A 20941-nucleotide genomic window follows, 5' to 3' on the forward strand; every position below is an offset into this window, starting at 1 on the left:
CCAGGGACACACTCCGGCCTTCCTCCCCTCTCAGACGCAACCTCTCCCCAGCATCCTCTGCCAAAAGCAGTTCGTAATTCCCAGTTACAGTTATCAAAGGAAACAAAAGCAACCAGCCCCAGTGCGGGAACCACAGATTTCCTGACATGCCACCAAGGCCTCTCCAAGAGACGATCCATCTCACTCCAAAAACCTATATACCCTACAGCCACCTGGTGAAAGGCAGGTGGTTATAGCACTAACGGCAGCTTCGGCTCGGGCTAAGCTATCTCCCTCCTGGTCTTCCTTCTCTTCCCTCTGATACAAGGTCCAGGTGCTGCCACCTACAGATGACTTCTTGGCAGTCTGACAAGCACCTGGGTACATCTGTGTGTACCACACAAGCGCACACACACAAAAACACACATGTATGTTGGGAAAGGAGGGTGTTCCAAGTGCACTTAGACTGAAGGAACAAACTCCCAGAAAGTACCACATTCATCCACAACATATATCAAGGGGAGACACTTCAGGGCTGGGTAGAACACTGCAATGTGATATTGTTCTAGGGAGAAAATCTGTCTATAAAATGATACATGTTTATGAAGGGAAATTTAAAACTATGGAAAAATAAAAAGAGAAAAGATATAATTACTCATGATCTCGCAATCTGAATTAACCACTGTGAAAGTCTTTGGTGTTCTTCCTTCTGGCCTTTATTCTATGCAGAATGCTTACACATATTATCTCCATGTTTTCCACATATTTCTACATAAACAAAATCACGTATGCTGTTTTGCATTGTTATGTTAAAGCATGAACTTCTCACCAGTAATCTTCAGAAATATTTTTAATCACTGCCTAACAATGGTTCATCCTATGGAAGCCAGAGAACATGTCTAGTTAAGTTCCTTAATTGTTGGACTCTGTGATGAACATCTTTGTACAAAATTCCTTTTCTGCTAGACTGCTTAGTTCCTTGTGACAGATTTCTAAAAATAGAATCACTAAACCAAAAGTTATGACTATTTAAGATCCTTCATACACATGGCCTATTTTCAAAGAGTAACTCCACCTAAAATCCCATAGGTAGTAGACGAAACAGACACATTTGCCGTGTGTTAGCATTATATAATCTTTCCTAAATTGATAATTAGTTAGGATACTGCAAGAAACCATCCCAGCATTTCAAAGGCTTAATACAACAAAAAGTTTTTGTTCGGCTCGCTGTCTAATGTGGGTAGGCAGGGCCGGCCATTCTGCTCCACACAGTCACGCAGAAATCCAGGATCCCAGGCTCTTTCATCTAGCAGCTCCCGCACCGTCTTAGGCCTCAGAAACCCTGACTATTTTTTTTCCCATCCAGTGAACAAACAGGGGAAAAGAGAAATTGCGGCAGGTTGAACTAGCAGCACCATGAAGGCAGCTTACATCACTACCACCCATGCTCCATTATGCAGCTTAGTCAGAGAGCCACACGCACCACGAGAGAGCAGAAGATGTGCCCTGCCTGCCTTCCTGAGAGGGAGCCCTCTGGCGGGTACCCCTGGCACCCGACGGGCATTCCAGGTGTTTGTTGCAACAGGCCAAAGCAAAAAGAGGAACTCATTTTAATACGTAGTCTTTTGCTCTTTAGTAAAGTGGAATCGATTTTCATTTTTATTAGCCACGTGCACTGTCTCTTTCTACTACAGCCTCTTTACCAATGTTTCTGCAGTGCTAGCAATGCTCTGGATTGACTTTTAAGAGCTATTTCTAACATGAAGGGTGGTAACCCTTATTTTGTCAGTGACCCCTTTTAAGTTTGATTTTTGGCTTTTAATTTTGTTTACAATTTTTATATAAATAAAGTTTTATTTTATGTCTCTGAATCAATCCATTACATCCTTTGTGACTTTTCGGATTAATATCTTATCAGAGAATCACAAAGCAGAAAAAAGACTGGGAGATTCTAGCCAAACTCCCAAATTCCATCATTTTGAATTCATGATTTATAGATGAATAAACTGATATTCAAGGAAGTAAAATGACTGGTGCAAGGCTTTCAGTTAATTAGAGACAAAGCTGGGGTTGGGGATTTTTAAAATTTATGAAGTGCCCCATACATGACAGGCTAGGCTAAACCCTTCTCAGGTATTTTGATTGATTCTCAAGACAACTCTCTGAGGAAGGTGTTGCTGACTTCCCTATTTTACAGAAAAGAGGACTGAGGCTGCAGGCAGTGAAGCAATGCGCTCGAGGTCACAGAGTTAGTAAGAGGCAGCCACCCGATCTAAGCCCCAGACGCCCAATCCTTGGAGCATGTCTTGTCTAGCATGTGGCGGTGAATGCCTGTCGGGCCTCCTGACACACTGCATCAAACCTGCAACCCCAGGGGGCTGCAGCCTGGGCCCTGGCCAGGGCAGATGCCGCGTGTGAGGTTGCACTCGGCCTATTCACTCCCGGGCGGCTGCGGCCTTGAGTCCAGGGTATTTCCTCCGTGCTCCCACACATTTGCCTGTCCAGAAGGCATCCTGACTCGGTGTGCCGCAGCCACCATAAATCAGCCAGCCACACACTCTGCCGTGGGTGCTTCTGAACATCAGGGGAAAGGATTTACCTTTTCCTGCTCAGCTTTGCATTGACACTTGAGCTATGTTATTACTTTTTTTTAAGTGATAGAAATCTAGTCAGTGATTTGTAGTAGTCACTGCTGTGCAATGTATCCAAAAGGCTCTGGGTACCCTCACAGAAGAAAGCATAAACCTAGCACATTAGTCAAACTGCCCTGACACAGTTCTGTGACAGGCTGCTATTAGGTAAAGCTGAAATCAGGTGCCATAATTAAGATTACAATAATGTGAAACAGAGAGCTATCTCATAAAATAGGAAACCTTTTCAAGGAAACCAAGAGAGGCAAGTCACTGGGGTCAAAGGTCACCCAGAGGTCAAGGGGAACAATAAAAGGCAATTGGGTATAGCAAGAATAAAACTGTTACTGTACCCTTTTTCTTGTACTCCCTTGTCAATGGCCATGCAAATCTGTCCTCTGCCAGTCTCTGCTGTCTGTCTTGTTGGTCTCCCTGTGACCTAAGCCAGGCCTAGAAAAACACTAGCAATAACCCAGCCCTCATTAATAAGCTGTGCAGGCTCGGGGAGGACTCTCACCTCACTGTGACCTCTCTGGCCCTTCTTTCACGCTGAGGCCTCGGAAACCCACACCTCAAGACGTATCCCCTTGTTCAGACTGCTTTCTTGTATTTCTACTTTCCTCCTAGTGATGGCCCACCTAAGATGAATAATAAAGTGACCAGGTTACCAGCTCCACAGCACGCTCTCCACTTGCTGAGGTGTCCTACTGTGGTGGTGACATCGCCATCCTACCAGTGAATACAGCACAAGGCTTCCCTGGGCTTCTGCGACTCGCCCTCCTGTTGCATGCCCTGGCTCCAGTCTTGCCAACACTCGACTCTTGGCTTGTATTCTCTCTCAGATTTACAAGTGATCTCTCCCTCCATTTCCACCAGCCTCATCCAAATCATCCTTCAGATGATTACAGTCAGGGTTTCTCTCATTTGCCTACGCACCTCGTCAGAAATCAGAGGGGCCTATTTCTGGGTTCTCTACTCCGTTCCCCTGGCCCGTGAGCCGATCCCTCTGCCTATACCACGTAGTCCTGAGGATTGGGGTTATGCCAGAGTCTTGAAACCTGGTGGACTGATTCCTACTACTTCACTCTTCTTCTTCGAAACTATCTGCAGAAGTTCGACAACGCTGTATCTTGGGACAGGTTTCTCTTTGGAATCCAGTAAGTCCCTTGACTCTGCATGTCTGTGTCTTACCCTAACCCTGGGAAGTTTTCGGCAATTAGTCCATTGAGCACTTCGTCCAGTCCCACCCTCTTTCTTCTCTATTAGGATTTCAAACACACATCGTACCTTCTGTCAAGGCCGACAGGTCCCGGAGGATCCGTTCTTTTTTCTCCCCGCAACTGGTTCTCTCTCTGTTGTTCAGAGTGGGTGACTTTGCTGTTGCACGTTCAAAGTCATCAACTCTTACCTCGGTCATTCCCGCTGTCCTGCTTAGACCACCCAGGGAGGTTTTATTTCGGTTACTGTTTTCAGTCCTAAAATTTCCTTTTTGGTTCCCCTTTATAGCTTCGGTTTCTTTGCTGAGACTCCTTCTGTATTTTTCTTGTGTTTCTTCAAGCATGACTATCTCACTGACGTGCTGTGATGCTGGCTGCTTCAAAACCTCTGTCGGAAGGCAGCTATACTCACCACTGTACCACCAACACGTAACAAAGGGGAAGGATTTATGGGAACTAGTATAAAGGACACAAGGACAACAACTAAGGGGGGTGGAAATGGGAGGGAGGTGGGGAGCACAGGGGGGTGGGCTGGGCTGGGAGTAAAAGACAGAAAACTGTACTTGAACAATAATTAAATTAAAAAAATATTGTTTTGCTTGAATAAATAAGTCAATCAATTAATTAATTAATTTTTTAAAAAACCCTCTGTCGGACAGTTCCCACACGTCTGTCTCCTCAGTGCCAGCAGCGACTCAGAGTCTTGTTTCACTTGGTTTGAGATCTCCCTGGTTCTTGGTGTGATGAGTGATTTTAGGTTCAAACCTGGACATTTGAGGTGTCATGTGACGAGGCTCTGGGTTTGCCTTAAACATGGCACTGTTCCAGCAGGGGCAGGGGCACCCCCTCATTCTGGTCAGGCAGGGGCAGAAGTGCAGGTTCCCCACATGGGCTTCCACCGATGCCCAAGGGGCAAAGGGAACTCGTCCTTGCTGTTGAGCAGGGGTGGGAGCTCCAGCTACGTGGCAGGTCTGCACTGACACCCCGATGGCTGGGAGGGTAGGAGTGTGCGTGTGGGTAGCAGGGGCGGGTGTGGGGGAAGTGATGCGTGGTCTTGTTGGCTTGGGTGTTGATAAAGGCTCTGACTCGCCCCTGGGCTTTCTCCGACCACCTCAGTGGGGAGAGGAGGGGTGTCTCAGTCCTGCTGGGTGGAGCGGAGGGCCGGGTTCCCTATACATCTCAAATGAGAACAGGTCCTCAGAAATGGCCTGGTCTGTCGCCATTCATTTAGGAATGAATGAATGAATGCTCCAGGGATGAAGCATGGATTGCTGGACGCCACATGGTAAGTCAATGGTGCAGTCAGAGCTCAGTGCCCATGTCTGCAGCTCCACTTGTCTATAATCCAGAGAGCTCCTAAAGCACAGGACAAGCCAGCCCCAGCCCAATATAAAAATCTAACCAGCCAAAGGACAGTGGCTGCCCCCCTCCACATCCTGCCAGACCCCGAGGCCAGAAAGCACACTCGGTAATGTGCCATCACCCTCTAAACAACACAAACACACACCTGCTGAAGACAGACCTTCTAATCCAACACACACAGAAAAGCCATACCCATGAGCCAAGAACTACAGCATCACAGTCACCTTCAGGGCTGGTGGTCTTCCATCTGGAGAGGATCTTGGCTTTCCCACAGTCAGAATCCCCGACACAAAGATACACCCAGGAGCTGCAGAACTCAGGGCGGCCTGCAGGCTGAGCTCCTGGCTGGAGGGCTGGGTCTGCGCCCACGGAGGCGCCTTCCTTAGTCTTGGGGCCTCGTCTGGCCCTGGCCGAGGTCTTAGCACAGCACTGCTTACTCTCCAGCAGGGGAAAGCTGGGGACCCAGGAGAGGAAACTGCTTTCTAACAGCCTTTGTTTTTATTTCCATTTAAAAAGGTTACTGACTTGACTACATGTGGAAAGAACCAAAAGTAACAATTTCAAAGAGGCTCAGCATGTTTTGGAGCTGACCCGATACACAAAACTTTGGGGAGGGGAGTAAAAGAAGGAGAGAAAGGGAACAAACACTCATCCTACATTCCCCATGTGCCTGACACAAGCCTTGGTGAACCTTCCATGTGCCCCCCTGGCGACGGGAATGAAAATTCCAGCCACAGTCAAGTTCCAACACCACCCCCCCTCCCCATGGGCCATCGGTGTGCTGAGAGTCAGGCAGAGTTGCTAGACTCTAGGACAGTATGAAATAGTAACCAGTTCTATGGTGTACAACTTGAATTGTGAAATTTATAAAGTCATTTGATGTCTAAATTTCTGAATAACATGATTTAAATTGCTAAATTTGTTAGAAAAACTTCTTAAAGAACTACAAACTGTGGTGAAGTAATTGCCTAGGGTGGTAAAATGCAGGCTGGTAATAGAACTTGTGAATCAAGCTGTACTTTAATGAACCCTGGAACTTCTATGAGTGATTTGGTTGACTATTGGGAAATTGTAACAGTCACTCTTTTTACCACTCGAAACACTTTTCAGATATTGTAGCCGTCTAGACCCGGCGTCAGCAGCCTCTGGCCAGTGGGCCAAACCTGCCTGCCCCAACTGCCTGTTTTTGTCCAATGGCTGAAAAAAATCAAAAGAAGAAAACGATTTTATTATGTGAAAATTATATGAACTTCGAATTGCAGTGTCCATAAATACAATTTTACTGGAATACAGCCTGGTCCATTCATTTTTGTATTATCTATGGCTGCTTTTGTTCTCAAGCGGCAGAGTTGATTAGTCGCAACAAAGACCATCCGGCACGCAAAGCTGAAATGCTAACTCTCTGGCCCTTTACAAAAAACGTCTGCTGACCCCCGATCTAGACAGTCTGTCTGGGGATGACGCTCGAAGGAAGCACACTGAGCCGTAATGACAGCACCAACAACAGCCAGCGTGGCTACCGAAGAAGCCAAGTAACTGTCCCAAGATACCAAGTGGGCCATTTATGAGCAAACCCACTGGGCAATGTCAGAGATAACTCCTACAATGTGAAAAGCAACTTTAAGGCAAAACCCCGACATATTCTAAGTATGTGTCAAGCACACATGCATACGCTTTACATTTATTTATTCTATGGAGGAAACAGTCTGAATAACGAGAGATCTGAATCCTGTGAGGTCCTCAAGAATGTCGCCCTACCATAAAACATAACAGGCTTCTACTTCCTTTCTCCCCCGACCACCATCCCCCAGATTGTTCCCTCTGTTAAGGTTGCAGGAAGGGCTCAAGTCTCTCTAAATTCCATCACCCGTGTCAGTGTGATGCCCTTTCTCCAGGGGGGCAGGGGAGGCCCAGCCTCCCTGCCGTAGTGTTGATCACACTAATCACCCTCCCCACCTGCCCCTCCAAGGCTGCAGGCCCCCTCCCCTGCAGAAACACCATCTTCATCTTTAAGCCGGATGGACCTTGCAGTGCTCTTTAAGGCACATAGTAGGCACTTTTTTTCATTGTAGGGAAACACACACTGTACACATGCTGTCTTCTCTAACTCCTACAGCCTGGACAGTGATTGTTCGCCCACCACACAAACGAGGACACTGAAGCTCCAGGAGTTTGCTGTGCACTCCACACACACTGTAATAAGTGGAAAAGTCAGGACAGGGATTCACACCACTCACAAAGCAGGGTACCTGATGCCTAGTAGAGCGCAGAAGTACTGAGTGCGAAAGAGAAGGAATGCATAGTGACGCCCACACAGAACCACTGGAGCATATCAGCATGAGCTCAGAAGTTGCCAAGACCTTAGTGAAAGAAGCCAGTCACAAACGAGCACGTACTGTGTGATTCCACGTACATGTGAACACTGCGTGAACACTGCCATGGTTTCCCCATGTGCAGCTAAGAAAGTCCCCACCTCGAAGTGCTCTCACATCTCGTACCAGAAGAGGGGCTGAGTTCCCCATCTGTGAGCCTGAGGGAAGAGCAATACCCACAAAAGGAATGGAAAGGGGAGGCACAAAACAAGCACCCATTCTCTCCTGGTCCTCCCACGGGCTCCCGGGCGCATCTTCGCTGACAAGCCTCTGAGCAGCATCGATGTTAATAGAAGGCTCTGCTTTGGACCTGGTCAATAACATGGTTGGGACCTGAGTTTTCAAAACAGAATGTGAGAGCAAGGAGAGGAGAGGGGATAGGGGAGGAGAGGAGAGGAAGAAAGAGAAATTACAGCAAATTGAACACTCATTTTGGCAGTACTAATTCTTGGTTAGGGAAAAACTAGAAACAACCTAGGTTGCTAACAGGGAATGGGGAACGACGATGGAGAAAGGGATGGAAATGGTCATTATGGTGACAAATGTGAAGCATGCCCTGGCTGCGTGGCTCAGTTGGTTGGAGCATCATCCCATACACCAAAAAGGCTGAGGGTTCAGTCCCAGTCAGGGCACGTATCTAGTCTGCAGGTTCAATCCCCAGTCAAGGTGCATGTGGGAGGCAGCCAGTCGATGCTTCTCTCTCACATCTATGTCTCCCTTTCTTTCCTTCTCTTTTCCTTCCTCTCTCTAAAATCAATAAAAACGAGTGACAATTTAAAAAATGGAAACCCTGACTAGGTCAAGTGGGAAATGTTTCCATAAGATCACATGTGAAAAAGACAAATGGGCACATGCTTAAATTAAAATATAGGCCAACAACAAGGAGAAAACAATAATGTCAGCTGTTAGTGTACTATGCAGATGCAGAAAGTGGGGGAGGAAGGGGAGGAGGAAGGAGAGGGGGAGGAAGGGATGGGGGGAGGGGAGAAAGGAAGGAGGGAGGGAGGGCTTGCTGAAGTTACATGCACAGTAAAACTCAAAAAGGAAGAGCTGTGAAGTTATAATCACACAGTCTTTCTGTACAGCTATTTGACTGTATGTATCAAGTACTTTCAGAATATTTTTATCTTTTGTCCAGAAACAATGCAATGCATTAACAGACATATCAAAAATGCACAAAAGGTAGTTATATTTGTAAATCATATTGAAAAAATGAAAATAAATGTCCAAAATAGGGGACTGTTTAAGCAATTTTGTGCTTTAAAAATATTCTGCAGCTATTAAAATCATGCTTTGGAAGAATAGCGACTATTTAGTCCACAGAAAATGTAACCCTATGTGACAATGCATCTAACAATAAATACAACAATACAGGGTGTATTGTCACGTGAAAAAAATTAGTGAACTAAACAGTATGTTCAACATGATACCAGTTTTATAAAACAGTGTGTATGTGGCCCTGGCCAGGTAGCTCAGCTGGTTAGAGAACCGTCTTAGTATTCCAGGGCTGTGGGTTTGATCCCCCGTCAGGGCACATGCAAGAATAACTGATGAATGCTTAAATAAAGTGGAACAACAAGGCAATGCTTCTCGTTCTGTCAAATTAATAAATTAAAAAAATTAAGAAAAAACAGTGTGTGTGTGTATATATGTAATAGGGTAGAAAGATGCATATTAAAAATAATGGCCGTCATTGGTTGGGGAATTATGATTTTTAATCTCTTCTTTGTGGTTTTTCTATATTGGAAGTTTCCTATAATAAATATACCTTAGAAACAGGCCTCATTTTTTGTAATCAGACAATAGTGAAGTATCCTATGTAGAAACTTCAAAGGCCGATCCTCAGTGCTGTCTCAGCGCACGGCACGGGACAGCAGGCTGCAGCCCTAGGTGAGGTGGTGTGCAAGACCACCTGGTGGTGCGCACCTCCTGGGCACGGTCCACAGCACCCACACCACCTCTCCAGGGTGGATCCCCACAGGCTTTGCCGATGGAACAGGCCAAGGGCAGCCCAAGAAGGTGTCCAGAGGAAAGAGGCTGGGCCTGCCTGCTACTGCAGACCTGGGAGCCCAGCCAGCCCCCAGCACCCCCTCCCCCCACCTGTGCACTCAGGCCAGAGCTCTCACTGCACCTGCCCCGCTTTTACAGTCCTTTCAGTCCGCCCACAGTAAAGACTGGGTGTCTTTTTGAGCGGCATCTGTTTTGAGACGGTAACTTCACACCTTCTCGGAGCAAAATAGTCGGCTTACTTTTTATTTTCAAAGTGGGTGACACCATAAACAAAAGGAACGGAGTGCTGACACATGGACGAACCATGAGCACATTATTCTTAGCAGAAGAAGCCAATCACCAAAGACCACGTATTGTATAATTCCATTTACATGAAACGTCCAGAATCCATGGAGACAGAAAGTGCATGAGTGGTTTCCAGGGACTCGGGGAGGGAGGAGTGGAGAGTGACTTCTGATGGGTTTGGAGTTCTTTCTGAGATGATGAACATACTCTGGAATTAGGTAATGTTGATGGTTGCACAACTTTGTGAATAAACTAAAACCCACTAAAGCATACACTTTACAATGGTGAATTACAATTAGACTTCTTGGTGGATTGCAGTTAGACCGAGGCACTGACTGGCTCATTATGTTCCCCCGCTCACAGGTTTTAGAGTCAGATGAACTGGAATTCAGACAAAACTCTGACATCTACTTGCTGTGTGAGCCCACGGAAGATCCTTAACCTCTCTGAGCCTCAGGTTTCTAGGCTGTAGAACAGGAGTACTAACGACCAGCTCACAGGATTGTTGAGAGAATTAAACACATTAAGGTAGTACCTGACATTACAGGAACTTTCTAATATAGTGGTTCCTTCTCTCTGAGCTGGCCAAAGATTGAACTGCAAGCAGAATGAAATCCTGGGCCTCGACTAAAACCTCACTAAAGTCAAGCAGGGCCTGGGTACCTGTCTGTTCTGGAAAAGACACTCAATGGAACTAGAAGCTACAACATCAGGGCATTTCCTACAATGAGACTTCAAAGCTTGAAGAAAGGGCTCCACCTCCAACTCTTACCTATAACCAGCAACAAAAACCCTCATCCAGTCCCACAGGGCCTCCCTGGGGCCTGACCTTCCTCTCAACCACTGATGTGTTACTATTAATAGCTTCAATCAAGGATGACGCAAAGGGGCGTAGAGACAGCAGAAAAGGAAAGTGATTTCATTTGTAACCATTTTTAAAAACTTCTTAAAAATTCACTTTATTGAATAATACATTTCATTTAAAAAGTGTACACAGTTAAAAAAATGAGGCACCGGTCAGTAGTATCTTTGTGATACTAAAAAACTAAATCAAAGATTTTGTTTTTAAACATTCCCCCTCCCTCCCTAAAAAAACGTTCCTGTAGGGAGGACGGTCTCTACAGCTCAAGTTTTGCTCTCCAAGCAGCTCCCCTCTCTCCCCTCAGCCCCTGTCCTCGGCTGTCACATCACAGCAAGGTTGGCAGTGGGGAGAGCTGGTGTGGAAGTGGCTGTGCCACAAGAGAATCAGGCAAGCGTCACCGCCCAGCCCACCGGTCCGCAGCCAGGCCAGGCGTGGAGGCGGGGCAAGGGGCAGGCAGTGTAATAAAAGGGCCTCGGGGGCAGGGAGCCAGCAGCAAAGGGAGGGGCAAGAGGACCAGAATTTGAGGCATGTGAAGGTCAGGGGTCAAACAAGCAGATCGATCAAAGAGTAGTTTTCAATTCACCCTAAGCAAATCTTGGAGCGGGGAGGAGAAGCAGCTTAGATCCTTCGGAGGAGATCTGCTCTCAGATCTCAGGGAGGGTAAGTGAGGGGAAAATGCTAGCGAGCGAGCATTCATGCAGCACTTCCACACGCCCGAGACTGCTTCATGCATTTTACATGGTCATGAATCTCACCCGTCACCCCCATTTTACAGGCTGGAAGGCTACCGCACGTGACGTTAAGGCAGCTGTTCTGGGACACACAGCCCAGTGGAGCCAGGGCCGAAAGCCTGGCTCCCTGCAGCTATCACCATGCTGCAGCCCGCTGGGGGGAAAGAGGGGTGTCCGGCAGTGCCAGACTCACGCCTCTATCTTCCTGAAAATGACAAGCAGCCTGAGGCTCTCTGCTTCAGGGGGAAAGTCTGTCCAGCATCGACAAATCTCTAACTTGCTGACATGACCCAAGCAGGCAGAGTAGCCTCCCAGCAGTCTGTGTGCCCTTTTCAGAAGAAATTCACCTCTCTCTTCGACTGAGCTTGCAAGAAAAGTGGTTAAGTCCAAGACACGGTTTGTGGCCACCATAGGGCCGCATCCCCTTCACTGGATGTCTGCAGCTAATCCCCCTGCCATTTCCCTGCTGGGGCTCTGAGGGCCATGGTCTAAAGGGTTAACATCTCATTTCCTCCTGTCTTTCAAGCCTTAATCCCCAGCCTGAGTTGGGTGCATTCCAAGCCCACCTGGAGCAGGTCAAGACGAGCCTGGCCCATGGCTGGCCCTTCATTTCCCCTGGCAGGAGATGAGATGGGGCGCCCATTAATCACTCATTACTTGGGTCCTCACTGCTGGCCAGCCCTCAGGCAGCCAGCCAGCTGGCTGAGAGGGTGGGGCAGGCCCCGCCCCTGCCCAGCCCAGCCCAGGTCCAGGGCTGCCCAGGGCCACCCTGCTGGGACAAGACACCACAGTGCAAGGCTGGCCCTGTGTCCTCTGGACCACACCCAAGAGGAGAGGGATTAAGGGGCAATTCTGCCAAGATACTGGCAGTACCACTGGTACTGCCAAGGCACTGAGTGAACAGCTTCAGCAAGGCCCCTCGGAGAAGACAGTGTGTAAAGTGCCTTTGGGTGAAAGTTTAGGTAAAAGGAAGACATGGGTAGAAACAGACCACTATACCAGGATGACTAACCATTCATCAAGAATACTGCTGCCTGCTTGCTTCTTAGGTTCTTCTGGGAGGAATCTAAAGAAAAACTGGTGTGTGAGAGGATGCTGAATGGAGAATTCATTACTGTTATTGCTGCACAGCTGAGTGTGTCCATTTGCTGGGTTTCAAAGGGGGCCCTTTAGACACAAGCCCCCTGAACCAAGAGGGCCTACAGTTATATATTTTTCTACAGCACAAATATTGGGCACCAAGAGCCTGTCGAGCACTGATCAGATGCAAGCAGATAAGAAAAATGGGACAAAAACTGACACTGAACACCTACTACGTGCCAGGCCTTCACCAAATGCTCTGTGTGCCTGCACACTGGCCCCTACAGCACCCTCCAGGCTTTGCCCATCCCTTCATCACCAATGGGGAAACCCAGGCTAGGGGTTAGAGAGGGGCCAGATAGAGGCTTCTAGAACGAAGGAACTCTGTCAATGACCAGACCCCATCCTGGTGCAACTCACTGTACCTCGAGGGGGTCACTGGCAAGGGATGGTCGGCCCTGTTGGAAAATCCCAGCCCATTCCTTACCCCAAGAAATTTGGGGGTTCCCAAACAACCCACCCTGATCCTTCTCCCTCAGCACTTGTTCAGGCCCAGAAAGCAATTCACAGTGAGCCGGATGGAGACAGGACTTCCACACCTGCTCCCATCAGCGGTGGGGAGTGTGCTTTCAGATCTGAACTGAAGACCCCTTTCTCCAAAAGAGGGTTCTCCACCTGGCCTGGGCCACCAGGCTCCATGGCTTACTCCTTAGAGCAGGGGTGCAAACTCATTTTTACTGAGGACCACATCAGCCTTGTGGTTGCCTTCAAAGGGCCGAATGTAATGTTAGGGCTGTATAAATGTAAATACTCCTTAACAGTTAATCGACAGCTCAGCACTGCCGCCCGGTAAAAACATGGTGCTGGGCCGGAAAAAACAAGGTGAAGGGCCAGATCATTTGGCCCACGGGCCTTGTGTTTGCCCCCTGTGCCTTAGAGGCAAAGGCCTCTGTTAAAAAGGAGCCTGTTACCTGAAACAAAGTGGCTTAGGGACTGACCACCTGTCACGAGCACCTCAAACCTGAGCCTGCAGAAGAATCGCCTGAGACAATCTTAAAAATGTCAACTCCTAGGCTCGCCTCCACCCTGGAATCTTTTTTTACAATTTTTTTCCACCAGATCCTAACTCTGTTTCAGATGTTCTGGAGACAACCCTTTCAGGAAAAAATTATGCACTGGAAAGAGTACCAGACTTAGAGAGCTGGGTTCTGAGATGTAGGTTCAAAACCTGAGCTGTCAACTTCAGGCAAGTAACCCGGAGTCTTCTTCTTCCTTATAAAACACAGATGATGACATCTCCATCCCAGGTTGCCGGAGGACTAACGCACAAGCACAGCATACACCCGTGCTCACTAAACATAACCCGAGTTAAGTTCATCAGGCCAGCAAAGGCGCCCAAAAACAGAGAAGTCAATGTTGGTACACTGTGGAAAGAAAAGAGGGCAAAACAGGCCCAGGAGATGTGGGGTGTCCCAGCATCAGGGCATGGATCCTGCTGAGGAGGAGAGAAGGGAGGGGGGGGTCCTGAAAAGGAGCAGAGTCAGAAGAGCAAGGACCTCCCACTGAACACCCTCCTTCCTCCAACCACCCCCCCCCATTCCAAGCATCAATCTGTGCCATGTGTTACTCCTGATAGAACATTTCTGACCCATTATTTTTACAGAGAAGACAGTCAATAAGTGGGCATGACACCTTTATGTTGCATTACATAAATATCACAATTGCATACGTAAATATCACAATTCCGTGTGCACACGTGCACACACCCCCCAGATGACAGGGAGGGCATTCAGAGAAAAGAAGAGAAAGATGGGGAAAGTGGGACCCTGTCAAATCACATTCTGGAGTTTGCAGGTAATGAGCTGGCACCGTGCTACCTGCCTGGGAGAGGCCCACAGAGAGGAGGCCAAGGGGCTGCCTGGAGAAACTTCAGGTTCCCTGGGAAGATGCAGCTCGCCCACCTGGACGTGTCCAAGCTGAATGGAGAGTGAGGGCAGAGAATGCAGGAGAACACAGACAGTGGTCCATGGGGGAGAGAGAAGGGGGCATGTGCACGGAGGCTGGGACACACTTCCTGGATGAGCAGGGAGACATCGGAACGTCTGAGCCGCCGTGAAGAGGCTGGGTAAGTGGAGTGAGGGTTGCAGGCAGGAAAGAATTGGGGTGCTCTGGCATCAATAAAGCACACTGGAATTATGATGGTTTTAAATGCCCCGATGAAGAGTGACCCTGGTTCAACCCTGTCCAAGGCAGCACTTTCATATCTCTAGAGCTTTGCTCAAGCTCTTCCCCCTAGCCAGCGCCCCTCCCTTCTCCCAGACTTTCCTCCCTCTTCGGACTCCACCTCATGCTTCAAAGCGTGGCTGCAACTCCCCTAGCTCCTCCCATGCAGAAAAATGTGTCCCTCATCTGTGCCTCCTTGATGTTTCGCACACCCCCAATATTCCGCATTGTTTTTCTGCATGTGGTTATTTCTGTATGTCTCTTTCTCTCCCAGGTGGCCATTAATCATCTGCTAGCCTGTCAACAAACTGAGGGCAAGGACATTGTCTTGTTCTTCCTTGAAGCTCCAGCATTCAGTTAACAGTCCCTGGCACACAGCAGACACTTGAAAATATCTGCTGGAGGCAAATTAAATAGAAATGAATCTGTGGAGGGGTGGTATTGTGATTGCTTGAGAGGAATGATGTGGTGAAATCAGAATTTTAGGAGTATTAATCTGTCAGCATGAAAAAAGATGGATGAAAATGAAAAAAAAAAAAGAGACCGTGGCCAGGAGTCAAGAGAGGAGATTAGCACTGTAATTTGGACATACGGTGGAGGCAGAAGGAATGGAGACAGAAAAGTAATTTTCAGAGATATCACAGAAGAATGTAGAAGGGACTTGGTAATAAATGAGCAATGAACGTGGGGGGTGGGGCGAGGGGAGTCGGGAGCACTCAGACTTTGAGACTCTGGGACAACTGGGGAAAAGTTGGTGCCATGGAGAGAAATGTGGGGGACTGAGGGGCGGGATGACAGCTGGCCTCTCCTAGTGTAATTGGTTGCAATCACGACAAGCATTTCTAAGCAAAACAAAAACCATAACACCTCCAAATCAGAATTTCCAACCCTGATCTTACAATCCCCAACTCTGGGTTGTATTTCATTTTATTTTACTTTTTCCTAACAGCCAGCCAGAAACTTTTTTTCATGACAGGGGAGGCTGAGATGAAGATAAGAGCCACCCGTGCCCTGCTCCGTGCCGGGCAAGGACAAACCCACATGAGCTGAACCCACCAGGCCTCCCCACACAAGCCGGCGGAAGCACTGCTTACTCAGTGAATACTCCGCTCTCACTTCCCAGGCCAGCACCTCTGGGGAAGTCCCTGCTCCAGTCCTGCAAAGGCTCTTAGGAAAGTCCCAGGACTCCCATCCGCTCCCTCGAATCAATTCCTCGGAGGACTTTGCTTTCTAAAGGAATTCAACGATGGTGCCAACAAAAATTTATAGGAATTGTGAAGCACTGTATTTAAATCACGTTCTTAAAATGTCTGCCTCTTTATATTTTGAGACCCAGTAAAACCTTATTAAGCCCGACCAATTCATCACCTTTATCAGTGAGGGAGAAGACAGGTGCAGGTTGTTAGGGTTTTAAGCACTGTGCAGTCTTTGAAACATCTTTAGACACAAACTCTGTGTCTGGGTGCCTTCAGTTGGGAAATGTCAGTTGGACAAGGTAACTCCTTCGACCTCTCTTGGGTCTCTGTTTCTCTTAGTCCAAATTCCAACAGGCATCCCACGAGACCACTTAGCTACCAGGTTCAAGACTTCAGATTCACTTACTGCCTGCAGAGGGGAGAAGCGCTGCGTGGTGGGGTCACAAAGGAGAGGGGAAGAGACTCTAGTAACACAATTAACAGGCATTCAGTAGTGTGGGCTGAGGGGCGCGAGGCTGGGTATGGACTACGCAGGAAACACCAGACCCACACATTCCAGATGCTACGTGGACCTAAGAACGTCCTGAAGCCCCTTCCCAAGTTTGGGCTGATGTTATTTCAAAGAAAAAAAAAATTAGCTCCCAGGCCCCTGAAGCCCCAAGGTGAGCTAGCTCTGGAAAAGCTAATTCTAAGAGCGCGCCAAGGGACTGCAGGTACTTGAGCTGAACTCGGGGAAGTGTCCAGAGCTGGTGGAAACAACCCATCCTCTCCGACTCCCACAAGTGCTGGGTTGCCGCGGCTTGGCTGAGACGCACGAGGATCTGAGGCTTTTTAGGAAACGGCGTGGCCGAGGCCCGCAGCTCGAGGCGCTTCCACCCAGACCGGACCAGCTAGCTCCCCGGCCGCGGTGGNCCAGGCCCCTGAAGCCCCAAGGTGAGCTAGCTCTGGAAAAGCTAATTCTAAGAGCGCGCCAAGGGACTGCAGGTACTTGAGCTGAACTCGGGGAAGTGTCCAGAGCTGGTGGAAACAACCCATCCTCTCCGACTCCCACAAGTGCTGGGTTGCCGCGGCTTGGCTGAGACGCACGAGGATCTGAGGCTTTTTAGGAAACGGCGTGGCCGAGGCCGCAGCTCGAGGCGCTTCCACCCAGACCGGACCAGCTAGCTCCCCGCGCGGTGGGGTGGGGGCTCGCAGGCTGGGTGTGCACTCGCCGGCCCCCTGCGGAGACCCAGAGGGCGCGGGCGCGGGCTCCGGGACCGCGAAAGTGGACTGTCCCAAGAGTTTCAGAGTTGGAGGGCGGAGGGGTAAGTGCTGGCGTCGGAGGGACAGAGCAAATCCTCCAGGAAGCGAAGAGAGGAAAGGAGGAACAGCCGTTAGCAGGGACCTGGCGCCGCCGGCTTCCAGAGCCGGGTGCGGGCGCCGTCCTGAGCGCCCCGGACACACCCACTGCGCCCCGGCGCCCCGCGCCCGTCCGCGCCGCGGCTCAGAGGGGGCCCGAGAGGCGGCAGCGGCGGGGCCCTGGCGGCGAGGACCTAGCGCGAGGGGGAGCCGGGCACGCGGCGCGGGCAGCTCTGCTCACCTGGCGGTCCACGTCCCGGAGCGGCCGGCGGCCGCCTCGCCTCGCCCCGCGTGGTTCCCGGCGCCGGGCAGCCCGAGCCCGCCTCATGGACCGCTGCCGCCGCCGCCCCCGCGCCCACCCTAGACGGACTCCCGCTGCGCCCCGGTTCCGCGTCGGTCCGCGCGGGCAGCCGGCGGCTCGGGCGCGCGCGGAAAGCTCTGGCTCGGAGTTTTCGATCCGGACAGCCGGGACCCGCGCTCCTGCGTCCCTCCTCCCTCCCGCGCTCGCGGCCTCCTGCTGTCATCTGGGGCTGCTCCTGCCGCCGCCTGCCGGCCGCCTCGGAAAGGACCAGCCCCCCCAGCCCTTCCCTGTGATTCCTGAGGCCTCTTCCAAGGATGAGAGAGGCAGATCCCTGGGTCCCATTCCATACTTGGACCGAGTGTCTACACAGAGATAAGAGGGTGGCGAGAGTGGAGGGGAGAATGGCCCGGGTTGACCATGTCTGGTGAAACCAGGAGGTAAGCGAGGGCCAGATGGTGGAAGGTCTTGAATTCCACGTGAGTCTTACCCTGAGGTTTATGGTATTTATCGAAGGACTGAAGTACAGAAGGGACGTGGGCATTCTTGGGTTGCGGAGCGGAATGGGGCTGAGGCATTAAGAAAAAATGTTCTGTAAACCAGAGTGGAGGAGGTGGTGATGGGAAGAGCCCTTGTCTAAAGGGCACGCACAGTCACAATCACTCACATATTCGCACACAAGAGGAGACTCACTGGGCTCCTGAAGGCAGGAGAAAAGGACAAGAGCTCTCCAAAGTCTACCTGGGTCTAGGCAGCATGGGGTGAGAGAAAACGCTCCCCGGCAGGAGTGACCCAGCATTGCTTCTTGATTATGAAACGGTAATACTGTGTGGTAAGAAAAAACCTGCCACAAAATCATTGTCGTTGTAATCACCCTTATCATCAAACTTTGATCTGTATATCCAAGCCCATCTTTTTACTAACTGGGAAAGATTGTCCCAAAAAGGGCATGACCAAAATTACACAGCTAGTTAATGGCAGGAGCACTGCTGGAGCCCGGATTCTGGACTCCTGATGCAGGGCTACACTCTTTACACCCACAGACAGGTGTCTAGAGCTAGTGACGTAGGAAGCAGCGCGAAGAGAGAAAGTGTCTTTCCTCACCAAGCAGGGGGTGGGAGAGGCCTGAAACATTGGGAGAGGCTCTCCAGATACAGGCAGTCTCCCTAAAGATGAGGCACCCTGTTGTTTTAAAAGTGCAGGTGCAGGGTGGGACAGTGAAGGTGGTGGTAAAAGACAGGTTGCCTGTCCCAGAGATGGGGGGGGGGGGAGCAACGGGGCAGAAGACTCCAGGGAGAAAAGCATGAAAAAAGAGAAAGTGGCAAAGCAAGGGGTCAGACCAAAGAAGAACCAGCTTTGAGTGCCGACTTCAGGCCCAGAGCCTGGGCAGAGCCAATTCTCATGGATTCACTGGTTCAAATTGGGTGAAAAAAAATTCCACACTTGATGTTAAACAGCTTCTTGATGGCAGGCACCTAGTGTGAGTGGGATTACACTAATTCTGAGTGTCACAAGTCCAGTGGGTCCAGATTAAGTGGATCGAACCATTAAGTAGTTCTAATCAGTTCTGGCTAATTAAGCCATTTAATATGATAGAAAAAGAATGAAACATTGGAATGTACCTAATGTCACTGAATTGTACATTCACCAAAAATGGTAAAAATGATAAATGTTATGTAATGCATATGTTACCAAAAGTTTTAAAAAGTAAGCAAAACTTATACAACATGTTCAAGTTGGATTGATTTATAAATTCATTTAAGACCTATGTACTAAATACTGAAAAGGGCTTGGTGTTAGGAAGTAAAGATGAAATGAAAACAAATTTATTTCAGTCCAGAAGAAGCTCAGAATAAGATGAGGAGGTTGTCAGCTGCCGCGCGGTCAGGAAACAACTGTCCTGGTAGGTGGTGGTATAATTGCCAGATGTGTGGACCCAGGGAAACCAACCGTCCTGGTGGGGCAGTGGGTGGGGCTGCGGGCGCCTGAGACGTCCCTCTAGACTGAGCTTTAGGGAGTGAGTGGGGTCATCAGTTGGGGCTCAGGAGCGAAGGATACTGGCTTTTTCAAAACCTAATTTCAGATTTACAGACAAGTAGCAAAAATAGTACGAGGAATTCCCTTATATCTCCCACCCTTACATTTTCCCTCAACATTAGCATCTTAAGTAACTAAAGTACCATTATTTATTGACCGAACTTGATCCATCTAACCTAGGCTGGCTCATCAGAACTACTTCTGATCCACTTCAAATTGTTTTGATCATATCTTTGCTTACATATCACAGAATGGTCTTTATTTGAAGTCAAGACTATACTGTAAAATCTGCTAACATTTTAAACAAAAAGATATTTACATTACCTATCAGCACCAGTGAGTATTAATCATTAAAAACAAGTCTTTAATCTTTCAGTCCTGGTGTGTTTTTCCTTCCACCCCAGTGTGTATGTGTGTGTGTGTGTGTGTGTGTGTGTGTGTGTGTGTGTGAGCTCGTGCACATGCACGGATCAGACTGGCAGGGTCTGGTCCCACGTATCAGACAAGTTACTAACCCCCCACCTGCAGAGAGGGCAAAGAAGGGCAGGTGCCTCAGATCACAGACACCACCCCAAGGCATTTCCCTGGCATGTCAGCGTCTTCTATGCAGGGCATCTTGGTGGTTGGGTTGTCAGGTACTTTCTTGCATATCTGCATGACGGGGTGCTCACCACCACATACTGTTTTTGGAGGCTCTCTGTTTGAAAGCCCTTTTCCATATGAACTGAAAACTTTTCCCCTGTGACTTCTACCCAAATGACAGACAAAAAGCATAACCCTCTGTCATGTGTCAGCTCTGTGTGTGTAGGACAGTTTGGTTGACACCTGTTTTGGGAGTCTAATTATTAACTTATGATTAATAGTGCCCCCTTCATTCTGTGGCCCCCGTGGCGATAATATATGATCTGTTTGTCCTGCTGAAGAGTTCCTCCTTCCACCTCAGTCTGGCTGTCCCCTGCCGAGAGCCACAGCCTCGGCATTCAGCCGATCCAGGGACGGGGTGCGGCCTGGAGCGGAGTGTCAGCATCCTGCAGGGCTCGCACGTGTCTGAGAACTGGTGGCAGGCCACTGAGAGAAACTTCTGGGGTTCCAGAGCGGAGTGTGAACAGCCCACAGGAACACAACCTGGGACAACCGGACCTCCGGGGGGCCTCGGAGTCCCACAGATGCTGCCCTTCACTGAGAAGCTCTGACCGTGGAGCCTTTCACCAGCAGAACGTTTCTGGGGGTGGAGCCCCCCAAATTACACTTTGGGGAACACTGCTCTGCATTCTCGACACACGCTGGTGTTTTCATCCTAATGGCATTTCAGGGGCCTGTG

At 49.3% G+C, this 20941-nt stretch overlaps 1 protein-coding gene across 1 annotated transcript in view; it reads right to left on the minus strand.

Annotated features, from left to right (window-relative positions):
- The window catches only part of THSD4 (thrombospondin type 1 domain containing 4), a 593206-nt gene extending 575438 nt beyond the window's left edge, over positions 1-17768 (minus strand). Inside the window, exon 1 of the mRNA XM_037047150.1 lies at positions 17527-17768. The gene's annotated coding sequence lies outside the window, so the exon portion shown is untranslated. The remainder of the gene's footprint in view (positions 1-17526) is intronic.
- Positions 17769-20941: the final 3173 nt, after the last annotated feature.

This window comes from Sturnira hondurensis, unplaced genomic scaffold (assembly GCF_014824575.4).
Source record: "Sturnira hondurensis isolate 20B ecotype Veracruz unplaced genomic scaffold, ASM1482457v3 Scaffold0005329, whole genome shotgun sequence".
In the NCBI taxonomy this organism is placed as follows: Eukaryota; Metazoa; Chordata; class Mammalia; order Chiroptera; family Phyllostomidae; genus Sturnira; species Sturnira hondurensis.